Here is a 26,165-nt window from a genome sequence, read left to right as displayed (position 1 = left end):
TTGCAACCTTCCTAATTCTGCTCTGCTGCTGTAAATTCAGCCAGACATAAAGTTTTATTCACAAATCCAGGTTGTATTCAAAAATTAATTCAAATTCACAATTGATTTCTGCAAGTGGGGGGAAAAAAATCATTGTTGTGCAGCAAGATAAATGTGAGCTTTGAATTTACAGTCACTCACAGCTCTGCCCATCACTACACGCTCACAGTTTCCTGCCCTGTAGTGGTTTGGTCCAAAATACTCATTACTGTTTATCTTTTGTGAGATAAGAATTAGGAGAAATGCAAAGCAGGCACCAAACTTGAAAGAATATAATGGAGTTTATTAACAGACCTAAAAGAGGGGGGAAAAAAATTATACCATACCTTCAGAACTCTCCTCCTCCCCCCACCTTCCTCCCTTCTCCCACTGACAATGTAAAAAGACAACCCTTAAGATGTTCAGTCTGTTTATCACTTCCATAATAACCTTGTTCAGTCCATTTAGAAAGAAGAGTCTCTCTTGCTCGTGCTATGAAAACATTATCACAACGAGACAGCCACCCACTTCCAGATATTGTTCAGTCCATTTAGGAAGAGGAGTCTCTCTGCTCGCATGCGAGTCCCTTCCCCCGACTTGCAGCTTCTCCCGCAACTGCTTTCGAGGATCCACTCTTGAAGTTTTTTGGGGTACAATTTTAAGGTTGGGCCATTCAGAAACAAGAACAGAGGCCCTTCTCCTTCCCTGGGAGCAAAGGGTCTTCCTCACCTTCATCTTTAGGACTATCTCTGGGAGCATCTCTAGGAACTGAGGTTTTCTCCTTTCCCATTTGGAGCAAAAGTCCTCATCTGGTCCATCTCTAGGAACTGAGGTTTTCTCCTTTCCCATTTGGAGCCAAAGTCCTCATCGCTTCCATCTCTCCCTGTCCAAACTTCTCATGAAATTACAGGTGCATCAGCATCTGCCTATCTCAGCGCAGGTGCTTTTGCTTACGAGTTGAACACTCCACCCCCATATCTTCATGAAATTACAACGGGATACTCTGATATATCATAGCTTCACAACAGAATTTCAGCTTTAAGCATCTCCTCTTTCTCTTCCCTCAGGTTTTCAGCTCTTCACAGCAATAAAAGGGTTAATCTCACCTTGGCCTTGCAGCTGGAATGTGTCTTATCGCTGTTGGTCACCTGACCTCTGCCAGACATCGGTGCTGCTTTGCTGAAATCTTGGCTGCAGTGGAGGGGGGGTGAGGGGGGGTGGTTCCGAGCTGCTCTGGCTGCCCACAGCCCTGCTGAGGGGGGGGGGGGGTCATCCTGGAGCCGTGGCCCGGCCCGGCCTGGCCTGAGCAGGGCCTGGCCAGGCCCACTGGCCCCCGCTCGGGCCCCGCAGACACCTGTCCCAGCACCGGAAACGAGAGAGAGCTTGGGGGGGGAATTTGTCTATTCTTAAGTGTGGATCACAGAGGCAGTCACAACTTTAAGTGGCTTAAAGAATTGTCCATATTCAAACTGGCCAGCTGATAGGTTCTATCAGATCCCAGAGGAAGCTGTAAGCACCCCTTAGCAAGGACATCCCTTCCGGGACTATGCTTGCTACCTATGACATGCCCCTACAAAAACTTTCTCTGAAGAAAAATCTCCATGAACAAGTCTGAATTGGGTTGAAATTAGACTGCTGAATTCCTAAAGTTTCATCTCTGTAACCTCAACAGAGCAAAGCAAGAAATGTTATCATACTGGAATTCATCCTAAAACCAAAATGAAGTATCCTCAAAAATGAGATTACTGCAGAAAGGCTATAGGAATGGTACCATACAACCACTGCAAGTAATTTCCATGGATTTTTGCTTAAAAGGAAAATGAAATGTGATTTTAAAGTAATGGAAGATCAGTATTAACTAATCGTGCAGATGCCAGTGCAGTCATCTCCTCACTAATAAGATAAAAAGCTTTAAAACATGCTGTCATGTAGATAAGATTTTTTTTTTATTGTCCAAGTGGAGTCCTTTTTCTGAAAACTTATCAACATCTTGTCTAGCTTCACTTCCTCTCAAAAATATGGGCTGTTGGAGACATCCAGAACTATCTGTAGTTTACCCCCTACATCTGCCTGTCCTAGGCAGCAAGGCAAAAAAGCAGTTGTCTTGGGGTGACTTTATGATGTGTATCCCCTATTGCCACTCTATGCCTAGACATGATTCCTGTGCCTTTCTGTGTCTTTAAAACTTGGTGCAAGAGAAAGAAAAAAAGCCAGACAAACTTTTCAAAGATGTTTGTGCCCCAAGGCCACTCTATCTCCTCTGCATGCTTCTGCAGCAGCAAGAGCAGAGGAAGCACCCTTTTTGCTGCTTTTCAGCCAGATTTCGGCTCTGTTTCTCTGGAGCGAGACGGAGAGTTAAACTTGTTTTTTTCCCCTGGAACTTCGGCTCCTTCTTCTTCTCTTCTGGAACTGCTCAGAACTTTCCACCGAGACCCAGAGGGGGCTCAGGGTGACCCAGCTCCAAAGAGGAGAGAGAGACCACACCTAAAGAAAGGACTCTAAGATCTTACCAGGTTTTCTCCACAGTGAGAGGTTTTATTATTTAGCATTATTCTTTTCCCATTGTGCATTGTGTCTGTCAAATAAATAGGTTTTTTCTTTCACTTTCCTCTGAGGAAAATTTTTTTTTCCCGAACCTGGTGGGGGAGGGATGGCTGTGACCTGCCTTCTATCAGAGGACATTCAAATTCAGACGTTCTTCTGAATTCGTCTCAAACTGGGGCAGCAGTACAAAGAGACTAACAAACTACTCCATGAGCATTTCTAGTTCCTGAAATTTGGGAATGTAATAACAGAGGACATTGAGTCATCAGCCCCATTCAGCCTGGGGCAATTGCTCCCTGCTCATGGCTATCAGATGGGCTGAGACTGGAGCAGCTGAGTGCACCCCATCCCTGACCATCCATCACACAGATGGCTCAGAACAGATTATTTGTAAAGCAGGAAAATAACAGAGGAGCTGACAAATGGTGCTCAAGGCAGGTGATTTGTTAGACCTGAGTAATTTTCATTGCTCCTATTGGGGTTTTAGGAGCTCTCCTGGTTTTTTTTCTGTTAAAGGAATTTTCCCATACTTGTTGCTAGGGGGAAAAATGGCTGGGTAGTTAAGAAAAACAAAAGAGCTGGCTACTCCTTTGTTTCACCTGGGTGTGTGGGCAGTCAGTCTCAGCATTTGGACAGAGAGGGAGGCTGCTTTTCCTTCGGCTGCTTTTTTCCCTTCTGCTGAAAAAGCCCCGGGATCCCAAAGCCTGCCTTCCCCACCCCGCTGGGAGCCGGGCGGTGGCTGCCCTGCCCTGCCATTGTTTCGAGCCTTCACTACGTTGTAGCCTTGCTCACCCTGCCTGCCCAGACCTCTGGGGGGTTCCCCCGTTTGGATACATCCCCTCTGCCACCCGGGATTTGTGCTCGTCCCTGCCGTTCCAGCCTGCTGTTCCCGAGGGTCCGGCCGGACACCAGGATCGGCTGCCCAGGGGTTTGTGAAGCCTTTGTCCCATCCCTTCCCAGGATCCCAGGGCACCGGTGCCGCGTGCTTCCCGAGCTCGCTCCGGAGCGCCCCCTGCAGCCGCGGGGGAACCATCGCACCTGCCCTGCTCACCGGGAGCCGCCAGCGCCCCTGCCGGCTGCGAGCGGAACTGCACCCGAGGGGAAAGGGCCTGACAGCCGAGAAGGCTGGCACTGGGTTTGTGATTGTTTGCTGTTACTGCCATAGTTATTGTTGTTTGACTTGTTACACACATAAAGATATATGATAGTAAAGAACTGTTATTCCTATTTCCCACATTTTTGCCTAAAAGCCCCTTGATTTCAAAATTGTAATAACTCGGAGGGAAGGGGGGTCACATCTGCCATTCCAAGGGAGGCTCCTGCCTTCCTTAGCAGACACCTGTCTTTCAAGCCAAGACAGTTCCAAAATATTTTCTTGGGTAATGGGACAAAAAAAAAAGAAGAAAAAACCCAACCAAAACCCAGTCACATCGTTGACTGCTGGTGAGTTGCTGTGGTTTGAGGGCAACAGTTTTGGTACTTCCCAGCCACCCTCGCAAGATGTGGTGGCCACAGCCTAGACTGATGCAAACCCAGACCTTGTGCTGGCACAGCTTTAAACCTCACTGTCAGCCTCAGGTCCTGCTTTAAAATGGTCTTCCCGTTTTTCAGTGGAAACTCCTTAGAAAACAAAATTGCTCCCTGCTAGGCACACAACTGACAGGTAGCTTTTCTCACACAAATGATAACCTGAACCTGAGATCCATGCAGGACTGGTACTTGTGCATGAAGCAGAAGTTGGCTCTAGTGGCCGAGGGAGTGGGAGAGGGAAAAACAGGCAAACAAAACTCAGCACCTCCCATTCTGATGTAAATATATTCCGGGATGCTCAATGCTTGGAAGAAGTTCAAGGGAGAGCCGCAAAAATTGCTTGCAATCTAGAAACATACCTTCAGCATGAGAGCATGGAGCTGAGGCAGTCTGTTTATCCAGGAGGAGAAAGGAGGGCGGCTCCATCATAGTCTGACTACATGAGGATGCAGTTTTAACAACAAGCAGTTTTAAAATTGACCTAAAATGGTAACATTGAAATTAAGGTGCAAATAGCTAGTAATGAAGCTAGGTAACCATTAAGACAGAAAGAAGGCAAATTTTTCCATCACATTAATAGCAACAGAAGGAGTGGCCATTGGCCTTCTACAAAATATGCTGCAGTACAATCAGCAGTAACAAGCTGAATGCAGGAGATGCTCAGTGAGAATGCAAAGCCCACATGTCTGTCTTCCAAGAGATGTCATCCTGTATCCTTTATTTTTGCTCAGAATATAGCCATGAGTAGAATTCCGAGATGTGAGTGATGCCACCTATTTGGCTTTAAATAGCAGTAAGACGTGAATAATTTATTACTATTAACATTAATGAGACTTTTCTTCATATGCTCAAAGAGCAAGGAAGATCTCCTTGTGCTTGTCTGAATTCTGCAGCACTGATGACAGATTTTTCTCTAAAGTACTTCCTAGGAGCCAGGTCATCATGGGGAGGTTGGTAATGTTAGTCTACTATAGAGAGAGGGTTTATTCCAGCAACCTTTTCAAGATGGTTGTCAGCTGAATTTTTCTTCATATGCAGAGTTCCTAGGGCCTGGTGACCAAAACCTGTGTGATAGTGACACAGCAATTCTGGGATGAAATTATACAAGCAGGAGAAAAAAAGTTCATGTCCCTTTACAAAATGATGCAGCACCTCTGTCAATGTTGTCCTGCGCTTTTGTCATACAGCTCTGAGCTGCTTCTCCAACCCAGATTATCTGAAAAATCTCACTTTTAAAACATACTAGTCTGTGGTGACATTCTTTGCAGGATCTGCTCTCTCTTGGCAGAGACAGAGCACATGTCAGGAATTGGTGACTATCTCAGATATTGCAAAATACAATTCCTCTTTATTGAATCCAGCTTCTTAAAACTGGGTTTTCTGAAACAGCATGTGGGATGATGGTGCTACAAAGAATACAAGACAGCACTCTGCTGTCTGGCTGGTCTTGGAGCCAGTTCAGACCTCACAGTGGCATTTGTGGGACCAGGAGAAGGTAGGGGGTATATGGTCCCACTTCAGCCCAGCACCCACAGAAGCTTGTGGACCATCACGGCTGGGATGTGGCACAGGGAGCTCTTGATGGCTTATCCCTCCTCCCCACGTGGGGATATCCACAGCAATGCTGTCAGGTCAGTGCCATGCAGGCTCAGCCATGATCCCGTGGGCTCCTCTACTGAAGGTGCTCTGGATATGGCTCAGGGTATATTCAGCTGTGTGTCACAGCCATGGCCATCCCAGAGAGCCATTGCCCTGAGCTTCAGGCTCAGCAACACCCTCTTGTCACTGCTCTTCCTCCACAGCAACAGATTTTCCTCTAGGGCTTGCCATCACTGATGTGGCAGTTCAGGCTCCAAACTCCAAGTACCAGTCCAATGGCACTGGCTTCTCTGCAAGCCAGCTTGTTTCCATTGATCCCTGAGATACCTTCCCAGAGCACTGAGGGACCAGTCCTGAAAAAATGCAGAAGTATTTTAACATTTTTAATCTTGGTATGTGCAATGGCCAAGGCACAAAGAGCATATTAGTGTTATGCATTACACAGACTTAAATTAAGCAAGTTATAAGTTAACACAGAACCAACTGGACACTGTCTCCACCATGAAAAAGAAGTTTCAGATATAAAAAATGTTAAGTTTTAAAAAGGAAATTAAGTTCTTAGTTTGTAGTTTGTTGCCACATGAAAAGGCTGTTTTCTGCTCTTTTTAAAAAGGGGAAAAAAAAAAAAGGAGTCTAAGACACAAATAACATTTCCTGATATGGAAAGCAGAAAACACTGCTAACACATTCCAAGGTCAGCTCAGAAAAGGAAGCTGCTTCCAGACTCCAGCCACAAAAATTAGCAAGCCAAAAGTTGGAATTCTCTTCTATAGTTAGTCTGTTCATAAAAAAAGACTGAGCACCTTGGTGCTCTCTTCACCCCAGAAACATCCTGTCTTACATCATTGGGACATTCTGGGTATTCGGTACTCCCAGACCTTGAGTAAATATCCAAATACAGACCCAGGAGCCTACATTTAAATCTTCTATGTAAAAAACGCCCAAAGTCTCATTTCAAGCAGCTAATCAGCAGAATAGGAATCTACAGTTTCCATGTGTTCACTTAAATTAAGTCTGGATCTATTCTCTCTCCTCTTTGTCTACTGTGCGAACTGCTTCGATACAAAATGAAATGATCTCCCCAATCCAAATATCACTTTATCTTTAGCAGTGGGCAAGGAGTTTACCTTGGGAGGTGGTGAGCACACGGCAGTGCTCAATGACCTCCCCACAGGCTCCTAAACAAACAGAAACCAAAGTGCTGATTGTGGCAATTCGGCCATGAAAGGACTCAGTAGCAAGCTGAGTTCAAGTTCAAGATCAGCAGCCGAGCAAAGCACCATCATGAGTTTTAACTTGCATTTGCAGAGGGCTACACTCAGTTACTTGCTGTAACTCCCCAGATCTGCAGTATCTCAAGAAGCATCCAGATGTGTCCAAGTATTTTCATCTGGATAAATAAAGGGCATATGCTCATAAACATTTCAGCTTCCCTAACAGGAGTCCACCTCAGTCAAGACAGGTCAAACCCACCAGTTATTTTTCCTTGGTGCTTAGAGCAGCTCTAGGGACAGACTCCAAACAAGATCAGCTGCTCCTCCATCATCCTTGTCAGCAGAGATGCACCCAGCAGCTGCTCTGGAGGAAGAAGGGACAGGTTCTTGTCTGTGGCTGGGCCTGGCATGTCATGCACCTGCAGGTCAGAGCAATATCCATCTATTTTCCGTGTAACAGTGCCAGACAAAAGCAACAGTCTTTTGCCAGGCAAAAGCTCTGGGAGTCTCTCTGGATCTTCCACTCCGAGCAAGGTAGAGACACTAAGAGGCAGGACAACATATCAGGCAAGGATGCATTAAAAATACAAAAAAAAATACAAAAGTGTGACTTCTTTGTGTCTTTTTGTTCTGTGATCATTCTGAAATAGCATGTGTGATTCAGAAGCAAGCCTAAAGCCACAGTCACTGCCACCTCCCTCCAACCTGCACACAGCAGCCACAAGACCCCACTGCCCAAAGGCTGCTGTTCAGCTGCCCTGACTCCAAGTTTAAACAATCCTGGGCTGTACTTGCTGTAATGAGTATGATCAAGACTAAGCACATGGGACATAAATAATCCAAAGGCAAGTTGTACTCACAGCCTAATCCAGTTACAGCTCTAATTTGCACATTTCCTCTTTGAAAGCAGTTCTTTTATCTTCTATACAGAGCTGAACCTCTCCCAAATGCCATTTGCAAGCCAGGAGAGGTGCTTTGCATCGGAGCCAAAGCAACACAAAGACCCGCAGGAGCATTTCTGACCCACCCACCATCCCTCCATGCAAGGTGCAGGACAGAGTCCTTCAGTCAGCTCTTTTCATCAGCAGTTCCTCAGCCTCCCCAGCTTTACAGGGAGCTCTGGGTACACATGGGAGGAGAGCTTCAGAGCTCAACAACAGTCCTTAGGTGAGCTTCCCACTCAGTCCCTTATTGCAGGCAGCTATGGCACAAAGCAGGAGGAGCTACAAAGAGCTGGTTGTTACTGAAGCAGTACCTGTGGCTCTCAGTTATAAAACCTGCTCCTCATTTGCATCCACAGCCACCTCATTATAAAGCAGAACAGGCTAATATTGACTTTCTTTTCTAGTTCCTCCCTCAATTCTCTGCTCCTTTCCAGGCTGTTGATATTATATGTTATGCTCCTGTAGAAACTGGTGTCATACTAGCAAGCACAGGCACCCAGCCCTGCTGTTGGGGCTGGGATAGCCCAGGCACTTGCTCCTCAGCTTTTGCCTTTGCTCGCAGACCTTTCACTGTGCTTGTCAAACAACAAAGTATCACAGAGGCTGTTAAAAGACCTTGTAGGTGAGGCATGTAGTCAATGACAGAGGGAGAGCATAACATACAGCCTGCTTTTATGAAAATAGTTACTGTTTACCATTACAGCATTTCCTGCAGTTTTGGGATGTTATGGCTGAGAGGTTTCATTAACAACTCTTTGATGAGACCCTTCTCTAAGAAATCTCATATGTATAAAAACAAAAAATCATGAGGAATATCTGCTGGAGGCCTGGCTTGGCCTTAGAAACATCTAAACCGAGTTCAGAGCAAAGCTGTGTTTGTATAATCTTAACCAGTTAAACTGCTCAGGGAGTCCAGGTGCCAGCTAAGTTCTGTCCTTGCAGCTCTGCCTTTACCCCACTCCTTCCCATGCGACAGGGTCTACCTGCTCACCAGAAAAGCTGTGGCTGCCCCATCCCTGGAAGTATCCAAGGCCAGGGTGGACAGGGCTTTGAGTAACAGGGTCTAGTGGAAGTTGTGCCAGCCCATGGGAGGTATACTGCAACTAGATGAGCTTTAAGGTCACTTTCAAAATAAACCATTTTATGATTCTATCTTTCCTGATGGCAGAATTGGAAATTACCATTACACACAGAAAAGACATTTCTACCAACTAAGGAAAAGCTTGTATTTTCCTGTGCAGATAAATGGAAGAATTTCATATTCACAAGTGGAAAAAAAGCAAAACAAAAACCTGGAAGTGTCAGTTTTGTTCAAGAATAGTAAGACTATTCTTGGCGAGAGAGTTCACCAACAAAATTTGGATCTCAAACTCCTAGACTAAGATGATGTTTAGCAAGTCTATTGTTTAGATTAATTACTTTAGCTTCCTTTTGAAAACAAATGCCAGCCTAGACTGGGGGAAAAGATTTTGTAAGAAAAGTAACAGGGTAATTCAGTCATGGCCTCCCAACAAAACGTGCCGTTTGTTCAATAGAAGCAAATAATGTTCTGGATCCATATTTGGACTTCATCCAATTATTCACTGTTTAGACAAGAAATGGGACAAATCCACTAAGAATTATTATTTATTTGGAAATTGGTAGTGTATGTTATAAACCAGCTTCAATTGTCCAGCTTAACATACAGCCTCTGGGATTTTTTATCTATTATCCTGAATTCCTTAAACCCATTCAGTTCCAGCAATTTGCTTCCAAGGCCTGACCCAGTGTACCTTTCTCCACCAGGTGAATGTTGCTGGATGGCAGATGCAGGTCTTGGAGGAGCAGGAGGTCAGTAAGTTTGGGCCATTAGTAGTGGTAGGTCTGTTGCTATGACACTTTGATTTCCCTGAGGAAAATATTCTGAGCAACTCGGTTCTGATCATTAAAGTCCCTCAAAATACTATTTCAGATAATTCTCAACGATGCTGGCATAATTCTCTGATTAGAAATAATTGCCACAGGAAATTTACCCTTTCCTATTTGACTTCTGCAGAACATGTCAGCTAAAATTTATTCTGTAGTTTGCAGCAACAAAAAAATGATAAGTGATCTAAAATTATCTAAACACATACATTTAACAGAGATACACGTGGCACAGCCAAAATCTTCAAGAGGCTATACATAGATGGAGCTGCTTCCCTAGAGGAGCTGCTGGTCTAGAATTTAAGCAGTGGTCTTTATTTGGTCTTGTCCGGAAGCCGTTGTCTGATCCCAAGTGATTGGGTGCCTGGGTTTAATGGGAAGTCATCCTTAATAAGCTTGGTTGAGACATGGACTTCAGAAAAGAACACACTGTCTGGAGCACTACACTGAGCCTGCTTTATTCTGTGTTGATCACAAGGCAGAGCAGAAAGCCCAAATGGCTCTGCCCCCTGAAACCTCACACACTACAATCCACGTGTGTTGGGAAACCAAACATGGCACAGTTTGCACAGAGATGACAGCAGAGTTAGGAAGGTTACAGTTTCTCTCCCACAGGAATTTGGCATTTCAGCCTTTCCAGTCTTCCTGTTTAGAGGAAGACTTACTGGCTTTAAACAAAGTTTCCACACTAATGATGCAATTAATATTGCGCATCTCCACTCGTGCAGAGTTTCCTTATTGTTCGTGCCACATTAGGTTCTTTCAAGGCTGTCTATGCTCTGACTGCAGCCCATGGGCTCTGAGGGTGACTCTGCACCTCCACTTGAACAATGTCACTTTCCTGGCAAGGGACCAAGCCCTGTCTAGCATTTCCCATGCCATAAGCTGTAGCTCCATGGATCCCAAATGCCTTTGGCTAGGCAGGAGAAATGCTTTGTATGGGGAATTATAAGAGAGAACTGAGTTGTGAGCTGTAAAACCTGCCTGCAGAGGCACATGGCAGCACAAAGGAGCACATGACAGCATACAGAGGCTCGTCTCCACCGGACCCTGGGGGGAGGAGGTGTCACACGGCAGACCCCTAGAGAGAGGAGCCTGCCGGGAGCTGACAGACGAGTGAACAGCGAGTGATCATCCCATAAAAGGACATTGAGAAAGTGTGTTCCTGATGTGGCAACATGGGATAGGTCACGTCAAATAAGGAAATACTGTGCCTTAGAAAAGTGTATAAAACCAACTCACTCCTTTGAATAAACGATTCAGATTCCCTGCTGGTCTGGGTCTGAGAGTCAATCGTCGACAAATGGTGTCCCCGTGTGAGGAATTTCTTATACGCCTAACTGTGCGTCCGTCAGTGAGCCCCATGGGACTTGAAGTGCTGCTGCAAGAAGCAGGAACGCTGGCCAGCGATAATCCCTACAAATTGTAGGTGAGCCATGGGAGACGTAGGAGATGGGGTATCCCAAGAACAGAACGTCCCAGAGACGTTAAAACAGATATTAAAGAAATGTGGCAGGAAAGGTGAGTCTACAGATTTGAACAGACTCTTGTTCTGGGCAAAGAACTGTGATTCAACTTTAGATAGGACCAATATTTTTAATCCTCAGACATGGGACTATGAAAAATGAGGTTCACTCTCCTGTGAGAATTTAAAAAGTTTAATATAAAGACAATAAGAGACACATAAAATAAAGCAAAGAGGTAACGGCCGGGTGCCTTGGTGCTCTGCCAAGAACACACCTGATGCTTGAGGATAGTCCTTTTTATACCATTTTTACTGTCTGTTCACTATGCATATTCAAACTTTTCCAAGAGCTGTTCTGCATGGCCACTCCTTGGTCCCACCTTTTTAGAGCATGCATATTCTTCTGCCTTTCGGTTTTATTTCTTTTGATTCTTGGGCCTGGGCTCGCTAGGTGAGAGTTGATAGTTGAGTGGGCCTCTTAATTCCCTAGACAGTCAGGGTTGATAGCAGTTTTTGGGCCTCTTTGCCCCCCGGGCAGAGCGGTGATAGCGGCTCTGGGCTCCCCTGGGCCCCCCGTTCTCTGGGCAGAGTAGCCTTTGGGCCCCTTTGTTCTCTGGACAAAGTGTTGATTAGCAGCTTTTCAGGCCTCATCCTCTGTTCTCTTGGAGGTTATCTTACTTGCTCACACTTGCTAATATTCTTGCTAAAAAGAAAGAAAACTACATCCACAGAGCAAAAGCATTTGTAACATTATATAATATCTACTTTAATACTTGCGAGAAGCCAATATTACAATATATGTTTATAACAGGACATTTCAGATGTGTTGCGGAACCGAGTTACACGTGGCGACACAGCACTGATGGAGCTTTTGTGTCCATGGAGGGCAGTGTATAAGGCGATCATAGCACATGCGGCACCCAGAGACCGGACAAAAAAAGCCTCTTGTGCTACTGCAGCAGCCGTGCCAAGCCCTTCTGCACCGCCAGCGAGCGACCGTAAGTCTGTCGGGGCTGTGGGAAGAGAACCAGATGGCCCCTCATCCGCCGACCCGTTTGACCCTGGAGGGAAGGCGGACGGCACCGTGGAAAAGCTCGCCTCGCCCCGCCCCACGCCATGCGGCTTCAGCTGGAGCCGGATCGCGGCGAGTGGCTGGAGCCCAGGGGGAGCGTATTCCCTCTCCATTTGCCTTCTGCGAGAGTGCAGCGGCGGCAGCAGACGCGGCGAGGAGAGAGCGTGCGGTACCGCGAGGGCGCGGCGCCGGCGAGCAGCCGCGCTGGCGAGCACATGGCAGAGCTGCGCCGCGGCGGCAAGCGAGCGGCGCTGGGGAGCACACGCCGGCGAGCACACGGCGGAGCCGGAAAGGAGTGGTGAGCACATGGCAAAGCCGCGCGGCGCCGGCAAGCACATAGCAGCGAGCACATGGCAAAGCCGTGCCGCTGCCACGCCCAGCAGCCGCCCCCATGCTGCGGACGGGAGGGATCGGCAGCGCTGGAGGCTGGCCTGGCCGCGGCTCCACTCGGCGCATGGCAGGGGCCGCGGGCAGCTCTCTGCATGTGAGAGGTGAAGAGATGGGCCGGCGGACGTCTGCTGGCCGCTGGACCCGTGCTCCCACTCAGCCAGCGGGGGCTGGGGAGCCGGCGGGGATCACACTGTTACTCTCGGGAGGTGGTACTGTGCTAGAAAAAAGGACTAAGTGGACCAATAGCCCCTTCCCCAGGGGTGGGGATGCTGCAGCATACAGCATTTTGCACCAGCTTGTGCGGGAATGGCTGCAGGCTAAGCATACCCGTCCTGCAGTTGGTCCACAGAACTCTTCTGGTTTTGTTAGTCAAAATGTTTACCCTATCTCAAAAATTGCTTTTTGTGATGGGTAATAATTATAATTTATAAGCTATTTTTTTAAGCAGGAATTAGCCTTGTTACCTTTTGAAACCACTTAGAGAGTTAATGTTATTATAATTGGAATTTTCCAAAGCCTAGATTTATATGCATTCTGTGGAACAGTGAAGTATTTAAGCAGTTAATGATATTACCTTGCTTTTTTTTACTTGGTGCACACTTGTTGTTGTATTAGATGTATTACTTCACTGTTCATAGTAAGAAAACTGCATGTTATGTTACACATTTTCCTGAATTTAGTAAACTGAAAAATGTTTGTGTTACATATTGTTAGAAGAGAAAAGGGGGAATGCAGAGATGGGGTGCACCCCCCGCGAAAGATTGTAAAGAAGTTTACATGTTCTTTATTTTTCAATCGCATTCAGAATGATATTAATAAAGTTTTTAAGCAATTTTATAAGCATTTTAGAGAAATCCTCTCAGTCAAAGCTTAAGGCTCTGGCCAAGCCCTAGCCCTGGCTGACTAGGTGTTTATACCATCAGACCCAAGTGTTTCTGCTCTAAAAGTGTAATCAAGTCATTTTGACTTACTAATTTGATCTCACAAAAGCTGGACCCTCTTTCAAAGTAAACTTAAAAGTCTTGCTTAGGAAAGACTTTCTAAAGTCCTCACTACGAAACAGGACCTTCCAGCAGCTACAGACTCTGAGTGATGGTAAAAGTTTTCTACAACTTTACATTGTTTCTCAAAGTTCAGTCTGTTTAATCACTGTAACAGAGCTTATTTGATTAGGGCTGTAGACCAAACACGTTCTATCACGGTGTCCCGCAGTGATAGGGACGAGAGATCCAGCAGGCAGGCATTGTGTAGCACGATTCCTTTCTTTAATTATTTTACAAACTCTTTTATAGACTTTTTTCTTCATAGTCTAATTGGTCAAAGGATCAGCCACCCCTTGGGGTGATTGGCTAAAATCCTAAAACATCCATTGTCAAAATATTTTTCTACTGTACTATAAACAAAGCTTTGCAAGGTCGCAGGTGTTCATAGCTTATAGAACTCTGCTAATATCTTCCGTGAGAGAGAAAAGTATCTCACGGGACTAGAAAGAAGCAAGAGAAATTCTTGCTAGCTGCATATTTGTATCCACAGTGTTCTAATGTTAAAAGTGTTTTGTTTCATAATTCTTATTTGTATAAAGCAGAAAAGGGAGAATTATGGGGAATTATAAGAGAGAACTGAGTTGTGAGCTGTAAAACCTGCCTGCAGAGGCACATGGCAGCACAAAGGAGCACATGACAGCACACAGAGGCTCGTCTCCACCGGACCCTGGGGGGAGGAGGTGTCACACGGCAGACCCCTAGAGAGAGGAGCCTGCCGGGAGCTGACAGACGAGTGAACAGCGAGTGATCATCCCATAAAAGGACGTTGAGAAAGTGTGTTGCTGATGTGGCAACATGGGATAGGTCACACAATATAAAGAAATACTGTGCCTTATAGAAGTGTATAAAACCAACTCACTCCTTTGAATAAACAGTTAAGATTCCCTGCTGGTTTGGGTTCGAGATTCAGTCGTTGACACTTTGCATGCAGAGACCTGCAGCTTGTGCATTATTTTCTGCCCCAGGTGCTACAGGGGCAGTGAAACACCTCCCGGCAGACCTGGCTGCTACTCAACTGCCTCCCATGGATTAGGTGAAACAAATAAACTCAAGCAACTGCTGTAGCAAGGTATCTGAAGGCAAAGAGGGCTGCCAAGCAATTAGTGTCCAAACGATGCCTAATTAGTCCCTTGGGTGCATCATATTACAGAACAAAGCAGAAGATGTCTGTCTGGGTGTTATATTGGGAGTGTGCGATTCTGATCTGACCTGGGCGGGTGCAAGGCAGGAGGAGCAGGGCTGTTGGATGATCCCCATCTGGGGAGAAACCTTTCCTTGCTCTCACAGCACTGGTGACAGTTCTGACTCGGGGAGGCAGCTTGTGCTGGCAGGGGAGGGCAGGAGAAGAGCTCTCAGTCTGCAAGTGGTGCACTATAGAGAGCTGCAGGTTTTATTCTGAATCAGCTGTAGTAAAAAAGATAGAGCTATAAAGGCAGTTTTGTGTAGCCTGTTAGAGATGCGTTGTAGAACTTAAGACTGATGCACAGTAAATTATACAACATGACTAATGTAAAGCATGTTGGTTTGGGGGTAGTAATGAGAAACGGTCTGCTTCTAATTGACAACATGAGAAATTTCTTAGCTAAAATCAGGCAGTCAAAGCTGACCAAATGTTACAGTTAAATTCCAGATCAAAAAATAGACAGAATTTGAATGAGGACTGTTGGGATTTTGGGGATTTGGATGACTGAGAGATGTCACAGAGATGAGTTATTGCTGAATCAGTCTCATGTTTATTGAAGGATGAGACAGGAGAGATGTTGCGAACAACATCTCTAATATCAAAAGTAGCAGTTACAGTAGCAATAGCAAAAGCAGCAGCAATGGCAGCTGCAGCAGGCACGGATGCCAAGGTAGCAGCAGCTGCAGCAGATACAAAAGCTGAGGTAGTTAGCAGCTTTATTCTACAAGGCCTTATATACTTTTTTAAGCCAATAAACAAATGCCACAAGGCTTGTTAGCACATCATCACTGTACATGATTTTGCCGCAATGCATATTTTCTTAACCAATCATCATATTGCTATTAAAGCTTGTTGTACAGGCTTACATTACTACATCTTAACTTTCTAAAAAACTCTATTATAAAATTTATTGTTAAACTCAAAGTTCTTTACTCTTTTACTTATCACTGTTATTTCTTGCATAAAACATGTTTTTACTTGTTAAAATTACATTTCTATTTTTATAAAGCATACTTATTTTAAAACTGCAAAACTACGTTCTTATTTTAAACTGCAAAAGCTCATTGTTCTAACTCAGGCAGCCTTCGCCAAGGTCTCAGATCGAAACATGTATCCATTTCTATCTGTTCAAGCATAATGCTGTTTATGTACCCTGTCAGCACCTGCAAGTTCTCTGTAGCTTCATTTCCCACAGAGGACCAAAATCCTCCTCAGTAACTGTTGGTAAATCCCAGCAAACCACACTTCTGTGTTTAAAGGAAAACACAGGCATGCATTGGTTGGCTTTGGCGGAAAAGAAACAAATTTGCTTTCCCAAATCTGCTGACATGTTTATCAGGATACTGTGAATGAATATATTGCACTTGCCAATATAGCACACAGTGACAGCTGAAGATAGAAAATTATTTGAAAAGAAATGACAGCTTTTTGGCTGCACACTTGGGGCTTTATTTGCGCTGTCTGCACAGTGAATTGCACTTCTGAGCAAGATGAGACCGAGCAGCAAAGCTGACTGCTGACTGGCTTTGGGAAAAGAGTGGTAGGGGAATTCTGGAGGATAAACAGGTCACCCAAGCACTGCAACACCCAGTAGACCCCTCCTGCTGTCTTCAGTGCCCTGGACCTCTGCAGAAACTGAGAGGTCTCTGCCCTTAATGGGTATTTATATTTTAAAAGTCTGAAAAATATTTTCAACCCATTTGCTTTAATTCTTCTGTAGTTTTCACTCTGTACTGCCTGGTTGGAACAGAGAACATGCAACAAAAAGGACAGGAGCTAATGATGAAAAATACCCTTTGCTTTCAGCTTTTTGTGTTTGCTGGAAAGTAATAGATTTTCTTGGCAAATATCAAGAGGATATTTGTGACTGAGCTTGCTCTAATGAACGTGACCTGTGCTGAGCCTGTAAGGCCTGTTGCACTTTCAGATGATTTCACCACTTTACAATTCAGCTCTTACGATAACATTTAACACACACTTGTTAAACCATTCAGTGCAAAGGCAGCATAAAGTTCAGCAAAGGGCAGCACTGGGCACAATCAGTTTCAAGGTGGAGTCCATCTTACAGAACAAAACTCAAGTGAACAGCACATAGACTGAGATGTTGTAACTTTTTAGGGCAGGCAGTAGAAATTCATTGACAGTGCTAATGTGATTTAAGCAAATTGAGCAAAATAACACGTGGAACTATCTTTTAGTGCTCTTGTATTGTGTGGGTTTTACTTTGTCAGTTGTTTTAAAAAGCAACCAGCAATTTCTGGGAATGCTGAGTTAAAAAAAAAAAAGGAGGAGGAGGGGAGAAAAAAATTATCAGGCATTTCTATAGCATAGTAAAGATGATTAATCTGACTCAGCAAGACAGAACCAAAGACATTTCATTGACCAGTTGATATTCAGAAACATCTCTCTTTAAATATGGTTTAAAATGACACAAAAATGAAATCTGTTCCTGAAACCCTGACACATGCAAAGTTCTTGTCTTACATCTGAGCTTATGGTCAGATCTATTTTAATGTCTTTAAAAAAAAAATTCCAAGTTCTAGTAGAAAAACAGAGAGTCATCACAGCTTTTGCCTAAAAGAACGCAGGGCAAAAAACAGTCTGAAATTAAAGTCTCTGGCCCAAAATATGTTCTGCACATGCCCTTTTACCTGCTCATCTGCGTAGTTGCATAGTCCTTGGCAGAGCTGCTGCTGGCAGGATGAAGGATGGAGACTCCCCTCAGGTGTCACTTCACCTGCCGTGACACACAGGAGCTGAATGTGCTCCTCATCTATCAGCATCAGGTACCAAGTGACCCTGAGGAGAAGCAGGCACAGGGACAGGTGGCTGTGGTGCTGTAAATGTGATGTGTCACTCACTTCCTACCCTAAGTGGTGCCCCCAATCCTCCCCCTACTCCAGGGGAGCCCCTCACTGCAGTGTGACAATACAGCAGCTTGGCCCAAGTGCCAGTCACCACTCAGCAGTGTGTGTTTGGGCCTCAAATGTGGAAAAGACAATGCTTACATGGCTGTGGGCAGAATCATCAGTCATTTTTGGGCTTCTCAAAATGTTCACCCAAGTTTGCGCAGGATGAAATTTGTTGCTGCCACAAAATGATGCAGCACCTCTGAGCAGGGCCTCTCTCAACCTGCCTGACCCTGACAAACAGGTCACATTAACTCCTATAATTTGTTAACTATTCTTTAAAAACCTTTAAAAGATTTTCTTTCACTGTGTCCAGAGTTACAGCTTACAGTTCCCAGTAGCTATTGGGAAGGAGAGGACAGATGGATCCAGACAATAGCAGCTCTAGGAAGAGAGACCTGCAGAGACTGATCGGATGTGGAAAGGAACCCATAAATTGCTGAATGATTCTGGGACTTGATTTAATGTATACAAAAGAATCTGAAAAAAGACTGAATAGCCTCTATCCTGCCAGAACACTTCTTTGCAATAAATAACCCCTACAGCAATATTTACCTCCTTTATTCCCAGCAGTGAGAGCTTCTTAACGAAACACATCACTTCATGAAAACATTTCTGGTTCTCCTCCAGAGCAAGGGGAAGGTTCACCTGAACAGCTGAAAATGTCTGTGACCAAAATGGAATGAAATTCAGAATTCCCATTCCTGGTTCAAGCTGTCTTCTGTAAGGATTTTATTCATAGGTGATGGCTGCTATCCAGAGAACCAAATGAGGGCATTCAAGGAAAAACAGTGTTTTGTTGGCAGTTTATTGCAAGTCATTAAGTGGTGTAGTCTGGGATGAAATAACCTCCCACAGCCCTTCTATCACCCAGCCGGCCGTCTCTGATGGAAACCTCTTCAGGAATCATGAATAACTGTGAACTTGTTTTTAGCAGCTCCAGGCTTGCTCTTGGCTCTACCTCCCTCCAGATTTCCATGGCTGGAAATTGCCAATACATGGCTGAGCAGAGCAGGACACCCACTGCTGAGATAACAGAGGATCTGCTCCTGGCCCTGAGGTAGCCAAAATCCTCAGTAGCGCAGATGAGCAGGAAATTATCCAGCTATAAATCATCAACCAGGCAAAGATACCAAAGACACCCAGTGAGATGGAGCGAGTGCTGACCTGGAGACTTATGCACAAGGATCCAGGATGGAGTTGGGCTCTGATGGCTCCAGCACAGTAAACCCCTCTGTGGCAGCAATCATGCTGGTGGAGCATACAAGTCCAGGTGGGCAGAAGCCATGGGCCTTTATGCTATGAGCTTGATTCTGCCTTTGCCAAGGCACAGCAAGCACTGTGCTGGAGCAGGGACTGCCCCCTGCCTGGGAATGAGGAGCTGCTGCACAGGAGCTAAAGAGATGAACGGTCCTCACACCATACACAAGTATGGATCAAGAGCAAAGGAGAAGGTGGGGAGCTCGTCAAAGGAGATGAATTGTGGCCAGCAGATGTCTGCACTATGGTCTGTGTGCACACCACAGACTGTGCAGAGCTCACTTCTAACGCAGACAGTAGCAGGACAGCTCAGAAAGAGGAAGAACTCTGCTGTGGCTCTTCTTGGGCTTTGTGCAGCTGCCTGGTGAAATCCTGCCCTATCCCACCATCATACCAGTTAGCCCTCAATTCATGACATTTTGAGTACTTTTTCCTGGCTGGCTCTAGTAAGGGAGCACCTCAGCAGGGAACCAGCTTGTGATTTGAAATTAATATAAAAATGCACTTCTCTAAATACCGTACCACCTAGCCTATTTTCAAGCAAAGACAACCACACATAGGAATATTTGACTGAGAGCTCTAATTAGAAGATAAAACCTTGCATTAAAGCTAGGTGCTTGGTGGAAGTTGCTACATTTTCATTCTGTTTGTGGCTGCATTCTGTTATCATCCTGCTTTCAACCTTCTGCAATTAGTGTCTATTTTAATGAAGACTGCTGTGGCTGATCTAAATACCAGAATATCTTGTATGCAGTACACAGGAGTCCCTTTTCCCTTCAGAAGTGCTGTAGTGTTCGTTTGCATAGATCCATGACCAGGCACATTTAACAGGATGGATCAAAGTGCTTCTAAATGCATTGTTAGATCCATTGTAAAATTCAGGGCATCTCCAGAATCAGCCCAGGTGTAGCTGTACCTGGGCCTGTCAGTGCGTTTCTGGATTGCTGTAGAAACACAACCTAAAATGCTCCTGTTTTTTCCCCACTGGGGTTGCTTAGAAGGACTTGCAAGCACAAGTTGCAGCAAGCAGGGTCATCCAAACATCTGAGCAGGGCTGGGGATCCCCTGCCTGAGGAGACCCTGGGAACAAGGGTGTCTTTGGTGCTTGCTAACATTCAGATGCACCCTCCAGCATTTCATGGCCATGGAGGGGTGCAAAGCACCTCTGTCTCACCAGCTTCCTTTCTGCTGCCAGGGCTTCCTAGCCTGAGAAGAGGTGATCAGGGAGCACAGATACAAAACAGAGGCAAGTTCTGTGCCTTGAGAAAAAAAACCTCTGCAGCTCCAACAGGGTTTTGTCTCCTTTTCCCTTCCTCGTGCAGTCTCTCCACCTTCCCCGGCCCTTCTCAGCTGATTGATGCCAAGATCCAAGCAGGGCACTTCACCAGTGATCCTTCCCCTTTTCATCACTATCAGCAAAAGAAACAAATATATGTTTTTTCCTGTGGTGTAGAGCTGGTGAACTCTTAAAAGCCTGTTTTCTTCTCTGAGAACTCAGAACCCTGAGGAATCTGCCTCCCTTGCATCTTTCTTGTGTTGAGGTGGAATTAGTCACATTTTTTGCAGATGACAGCAGTTTCTCAGAAAAGAAAGAGCAAGTTCCAGACAATTTATAGGCTTATGCAAAAAAACCCAGTAAATCAGTCTCTAGCTGTTTGGACTGTGCTCTCTTTTCATTGCACACAAGCAACTTCCATCACCACTAATACGCAAATAAAGATATTTGGCCTCTATCTTTTCTACAGGGAGAAAACCCTCATCAATGCCACGTATCCTGCAGCCAAGGCTGGTCACATGTCAGACCATATTTTCTTCCCTAGCCTCAGTCCATGCAGGCTAAGAAACCCACAGGATCCCACATATCCATAGACCAAACCTCTAAAGATGTTTCAGTTTAGTTCTGCCTCAGGTGAGGTTTTTCACAAGTTATTTTTCATATCACAGAAGCATTGTAACTACAAAACTGTAGTGATGGAAACTGAGCCTCAGCTGGTGAGAGCTGTGTAGTCTGTTAATATACAGCTGACAGCTCAGAGACACTGAAAATGCATCTTAGATCCCTGTCCTTACCCAGGCATTTTCTGCATACCAAAATTAACTGTAGTCAACAAAGAAACCTTGGATTGGTCAACAGTGAAATCTTTTAAGCAAATGCACAGATGAACCATTGTGCCAGGTCTAGGGAAGGGGGAAAATCTGTATTTAGGATGCATGTTCTCTGCAGGCCCAGAGGAGTTGTGAAATCCATGAGCTTCTGCAGATACCCCCTTGGCAAGGCTGACTTAGAGAGGTGCAAAAGAGGCTGGTATTAAATATTGCTGCCTTGACTGGTGGCACTATGTGGTTGTGCTCCCAGCAGAGCTGTGCTCCGTGGTGTGATCTTGAAAGGAGTAGGGAGTTCCATGAAAGTCTGAAAAATTCAAATTAGGGCTGTCCATCTACACAATAGCTTTTCTCATGTCTCATGGGTAAGGCAACTTAATCAGCTACGGTGAGTTTGAGAATGGGATGTTAGGATTGGGAATTTTACATTTGTGGGTTTGAAGAAGGGCTTTTAATAGGGCGTGGAGAACCATCATGGAAGAGGCCACTGCAAATGCTCAGCAAAATGCAGGCTGAGAAGGGTCTTCTGCCAGCAGACTCTCCTGGGGGGACATAGGGCAGTGGGGAGGGGAAAGCCATTTCAGCAGAGGATAAGGCTGCCTCAGGGACAGGCAGAGATGGCCACAAACTCCTTTGGGCTGGAAAACTGAAGCTAAGAAGGGTCTTCAGAGCAGTGGAGGCTGGATACTCCCCAGCAGAAGTGGGGGGAGAAGCTGTCTGCCCCAGGTCCTGTGCCTGTGGGTTGGCAAATGCCTTGGCTCTGGCAGCCCCTTATTTCTCCAATGACAGTCAATGGGAGGATAAAATGTGTGCAGCTCTTGCCACTGTCAGTAACACAGTAGGCTCCATGAGTTTTATGAACACTCCTGGCAATAATGACAAAAGTTCTGTTCCTGAAGCAGCTGAGGCAGACATTACCAACTGCAAATAATTCACAGACAACATAAAGCAGCCTCTGTGTCTCCTTCCCTCCCTCTCCCCTCAGCACTTGGCTTTGCTTTGGAATCTACCATGGGTTCCCCTTGAGATTTCTGCCAGTCACCACATTCCATCTTCAATCCTACACCTCCTCAATCAATGGCGAGGGTGAGGGACGTCCTCAGACTCCAGGGATGGGTAGCTGGAGAGTGATAGTGCCATTGATCATCTGATGGCATAAGGTGGGGAGCCCATACCCCGACACCTTCCTCCTGGAGCCCAGCAAGAGGAGGGTTAATAGTTTTAGCCTGGCGTCTTCTCCAGTCATGATCTATGGAAAGAGCAAATCTGATGTTGCTAAGACCTATGCGCCTCTGCAACAAGCTGAGGATACTTCTGCAGTGCAACAAAGTGCTGCTGAAAGAGGGGATGTAGGGACAAAAGTCTCCAAATGCTGTCAGTGGCACTGAGATTCTTGGTTTTTTGGCACCTGATACCCAAGCTTTTAAGTTACTCTTAGGTCATGGTCTTTACTGCACAAGCCACAGCATTGCAAATTGTCTTTTTAATACAGGAAAGTTGAGATTTTTCACCTCCTGACCTCTTGGGGTCCCTCCCCCCTGCCATGGAGCCCTGGGAGAGGGACCCTGGGGGGGAAGGCACGGGGTTTCCCTAGCTCCTGGTCAGCCTTGATCCCATTGGTTGGTTTGTGTTTCCCTGCGCGGGCAAAGGACCCTTGGTCCGGTGATTGAGCAGTTCCTCGGCAGAGTCCCGGCCATGCGACTAGGGAAATAAACATCTCTGAAACATCTACCAAGAATCTGTCCACATATATATTTCTTTTCCACGGGACTCCTGGTTTGATGTAGGCATGTTACAGTATCCCCGCTGTAACAAATGGTGGGGAATTGTGAGCAGAACGATCCCCGATCCCTAAGTGACTGATTTGTGTGAGTAAACCCTAGAAACTTTGGATTCCTCTTCTTGGTTTTGTTTTGCTATTCCATCTCTAAACTATGGAGGAACCGTGGGAAGACTCTTGGCTTTCAGAGCCGCATATGGACTTATCTTAAACTTAAAAAGATTCTTGAACAACGATTTGTAAATTTTAGCTTGATTCAAGCTCAAAAAGAATTGAAACACTTCCTGGCATGGTCGTTTAAGAACTTTTTCTATGTTTCTTGGGATTTAATTCTTACCAAGGAGTTTTGGAACGCCGCTTGGACACAGTTAATTTTTGAGTCAAAATATATGCTGATGGAAGAATATTTTCATGAACATTATTTAATTACTGAGACTGTTGAGCAATGTCAGCTGTGTCCTGGCGAAGGGAAGCCTGCCTCAGGGACCGTGAGACCCAGGCCACGTGGACCGAGCGCTCTGTGAGCAGGAGGCAGTTCCCGCGTGCGGGTGGGGCCATGCGAGCCGCAGTGTCGGCGGCAGAGCGAGGCGCGGCGGGAGCGGCGCGACCCAGCAGTGCCTGCCCAGACCCGCACAGTGTGTCGTGGAGCGAGCCCCATGAACGCCCGACCGAGAGGGGCGGCATGCGGGTGGCGGCTGGTGGCGGAGCGGAGCCGCGCCCAGCCGAAACACGCGCTGGAGCAGGGCGCGGGGGGGGTCATCGCTCGGGGGCCCGGCCGAGAAGTGGATGCAGCGCCTGGCAGCGGCAACGAAGCTGCGACCAGAGGAGGCGACGCACAGAGAACTGAGCAGTGCAGCCCGGCCCGGCCCGCGCAGCCCCGAATGTGACCCCGGGAAGAGCGCGCAGGCACCAGCAGCTCCGACAATTCCAACACGGGAGCGACCAAAAGAGAGAGCAAAGATGCAGCGAGACAGAAAACAGCAGCCACTCGGAAAAAGGAAAAGATCATAGTAGCTAAGATCTTAGGGATAGTAAAATGGTATAATGTTAAACAAAATTATGGTTTTATAACAAGGTGTGACAACCAGCAAGACATATTCGTGCATAGAACTGCTATTAAAAAGAATAACCCTGAAAAATGCATCCCAAGCTTGGGAGATGGAGAGGTGGTGGAATTCAAAATTATACAAGGTAGAAAAGGGTTACAAGCATCGCAGGTCACTGGGCCTGATGGTGTTCCTGTAAAAGGCAGTATATATGCTAAAAATCGTAGTCATGTTAGACAATATCTCCATTGTAAACCCCCCCTACAGTCTCCCTTTCCTAATCCCACCTTTCCCTTTTACCCTATGTCCTATTACCCCCAGTGTATTCCTAATTCACTTTTTCATCCATGGTTTCCCTCACAAAACCATACCTTTGCCAATTGTTTCCCCAAAGATCCCTTTCCAATGCCGAGTGGGGGATGAAAAGGGGGAGGGAAGAAATTAAACCCTCTCTTGCCTCAGTTTCCCCACAAAGCATGCTCAGAGAGTCCTGTCTCCCTTCTGTCAGCCCTAAGATGTTCCACAGAATCTGTTTGGACATTTGAAGACTCAGGAGGGTGGCTTGTTTTGTTTTGAAACTGTTCTTGTTATGTTTATCCAGTTGTTTTCATTCTCCTTTTATTAAAATAAAACGGGTGAGATGTTGGGGTCCCTCCCCCCTGCCATGGAGCCCTGGGAGAGGGACCCTGGGGGGGAAGGCACGGGGTTCCCTAACCCCTGGTCAGCCTCGTTCCCGTTGGTTGGTTTGTGTTTCCCTGCGCAGGCAAAGGACCCTTGGTCCGGTGATTGAGCAGTTCCTCGGCAGAGCCCCGGCCATGCGGCTAGGGAAATAAACATCTCTGAAACATCTACCAAGAATCTGTCCACATATATATTTCTTTTCCACAGGACTCCTGGTTTGATGGAGGCATGTTACAGTATCCCCGCTGTAACACTGACCTGCCTCCAGGAACTGGAGTTTTAACTGCACCTTTAAACATCTTGGGACTTTCAGTATAATCATAAGAGCTGGCAGTAGACCTAACACAACTAGGAAGAACCTGCTTTAGACATGGCTTAATACTAAATCCTAAACATCAGGTCTTGAATATTCTCCAAATCTGTTTTTTTCTGTTCCTCTTGCCTCTAAAAGTGTCCAAAGTTGATCCAGATGAGCAGTGGGAATAAAACATCAGGAAATGAAATTTGCAATGGGAAAATGTAGTGGCCACTTAGCCTGTGGTACAACGGACAGAGAGAATTCTTGGTAGGACAGTCCCTGGTACCAGAGACTTCTGTCAAGGTCACGGTGAGAAAAGAAGCCTCTCCCAGAATGCTTTGTTCTGTTATGGTAATCTACCCCAGTTCTGCTTCTTGGGTTGGCTGTTGGTCGTTCCACCCTCTTGCTACCTTATACGTTTCATGTCCTAGAAAGTTCTTCACTCCAGGTTCCCACCATTGGCCTCTGCCCCTCGCCACTCCTCCAGAGCTTCCCCATTGGTTCCCATTTCCTAGTCCCGCCTTTGTACCACCCCTGTGCCCTCAGATCATTGGTCTCTGGTGCTTGCCCCACTCCTGTACTTAAACCTGAGTTCTTCACTGTTCTCGGTCTTTGCATCTTGATCCCTTTGTGGTGTGGGTGCAATAAACCTCTGTCCTTGGAACTCAATGCAGAGACTCTTCCTGCCTCTTTGCCATTGACCCATATTACTGGAGCTACCCGTGCATTTGTGCGTGCACGCGTGTGTGTGTGTGGCTGTTCCTGCTGAGCAGATTCGCTAACAAGATGCTCTTGGAAGATCGCAGCACCTCGCGCTCCAGCAGAGAGCCTGCGGAGCTCGGGATAGCGATAGGAGAAAAAAGAGCTGTCTTGCACATGGAAGATCAAGGTCCATTAGCTGAGCTCTGGAATAGGATATCCCTTTTCCATGGTACAAAGCTTCTGAATCTAGTGCAGGACACTGGTTCCTGAAAAAGATAATGCAGTTCTGGAGCGAGGCTGGCCCTGAAAGTGGGGCATCCTGCCCATGGCAACACCACAGTTGGAAGGGCTGGGATTGCCCCATGCTGTGTGGGGGAGTGCTGTTTGTTGTTCTGGTCCTCTGGGAAATGGTGGTAAATCCTTTGGCCCTGGATGTTGTCTGTTTAGGAGGAGGGGATGCCATTTCTTTTGAGAAGGGC

The sequence above is a fragment of the Corvus moneduloides genome, chromosome 14 (assembly GCF_009650955.1).
Source record: "Corvus moneduloides isolate bCorMon1 chromosome 14, bCorMon1.pri, whole genome shotgun sequence".
NCBI lineage: Eukaryota > Metazoa > Chordata > Aves > Passeriformes > Corvidae > Corvus > Corvus moneduloides.
This window is presented reverse-complemented; position numbering follows the sequence as displayed.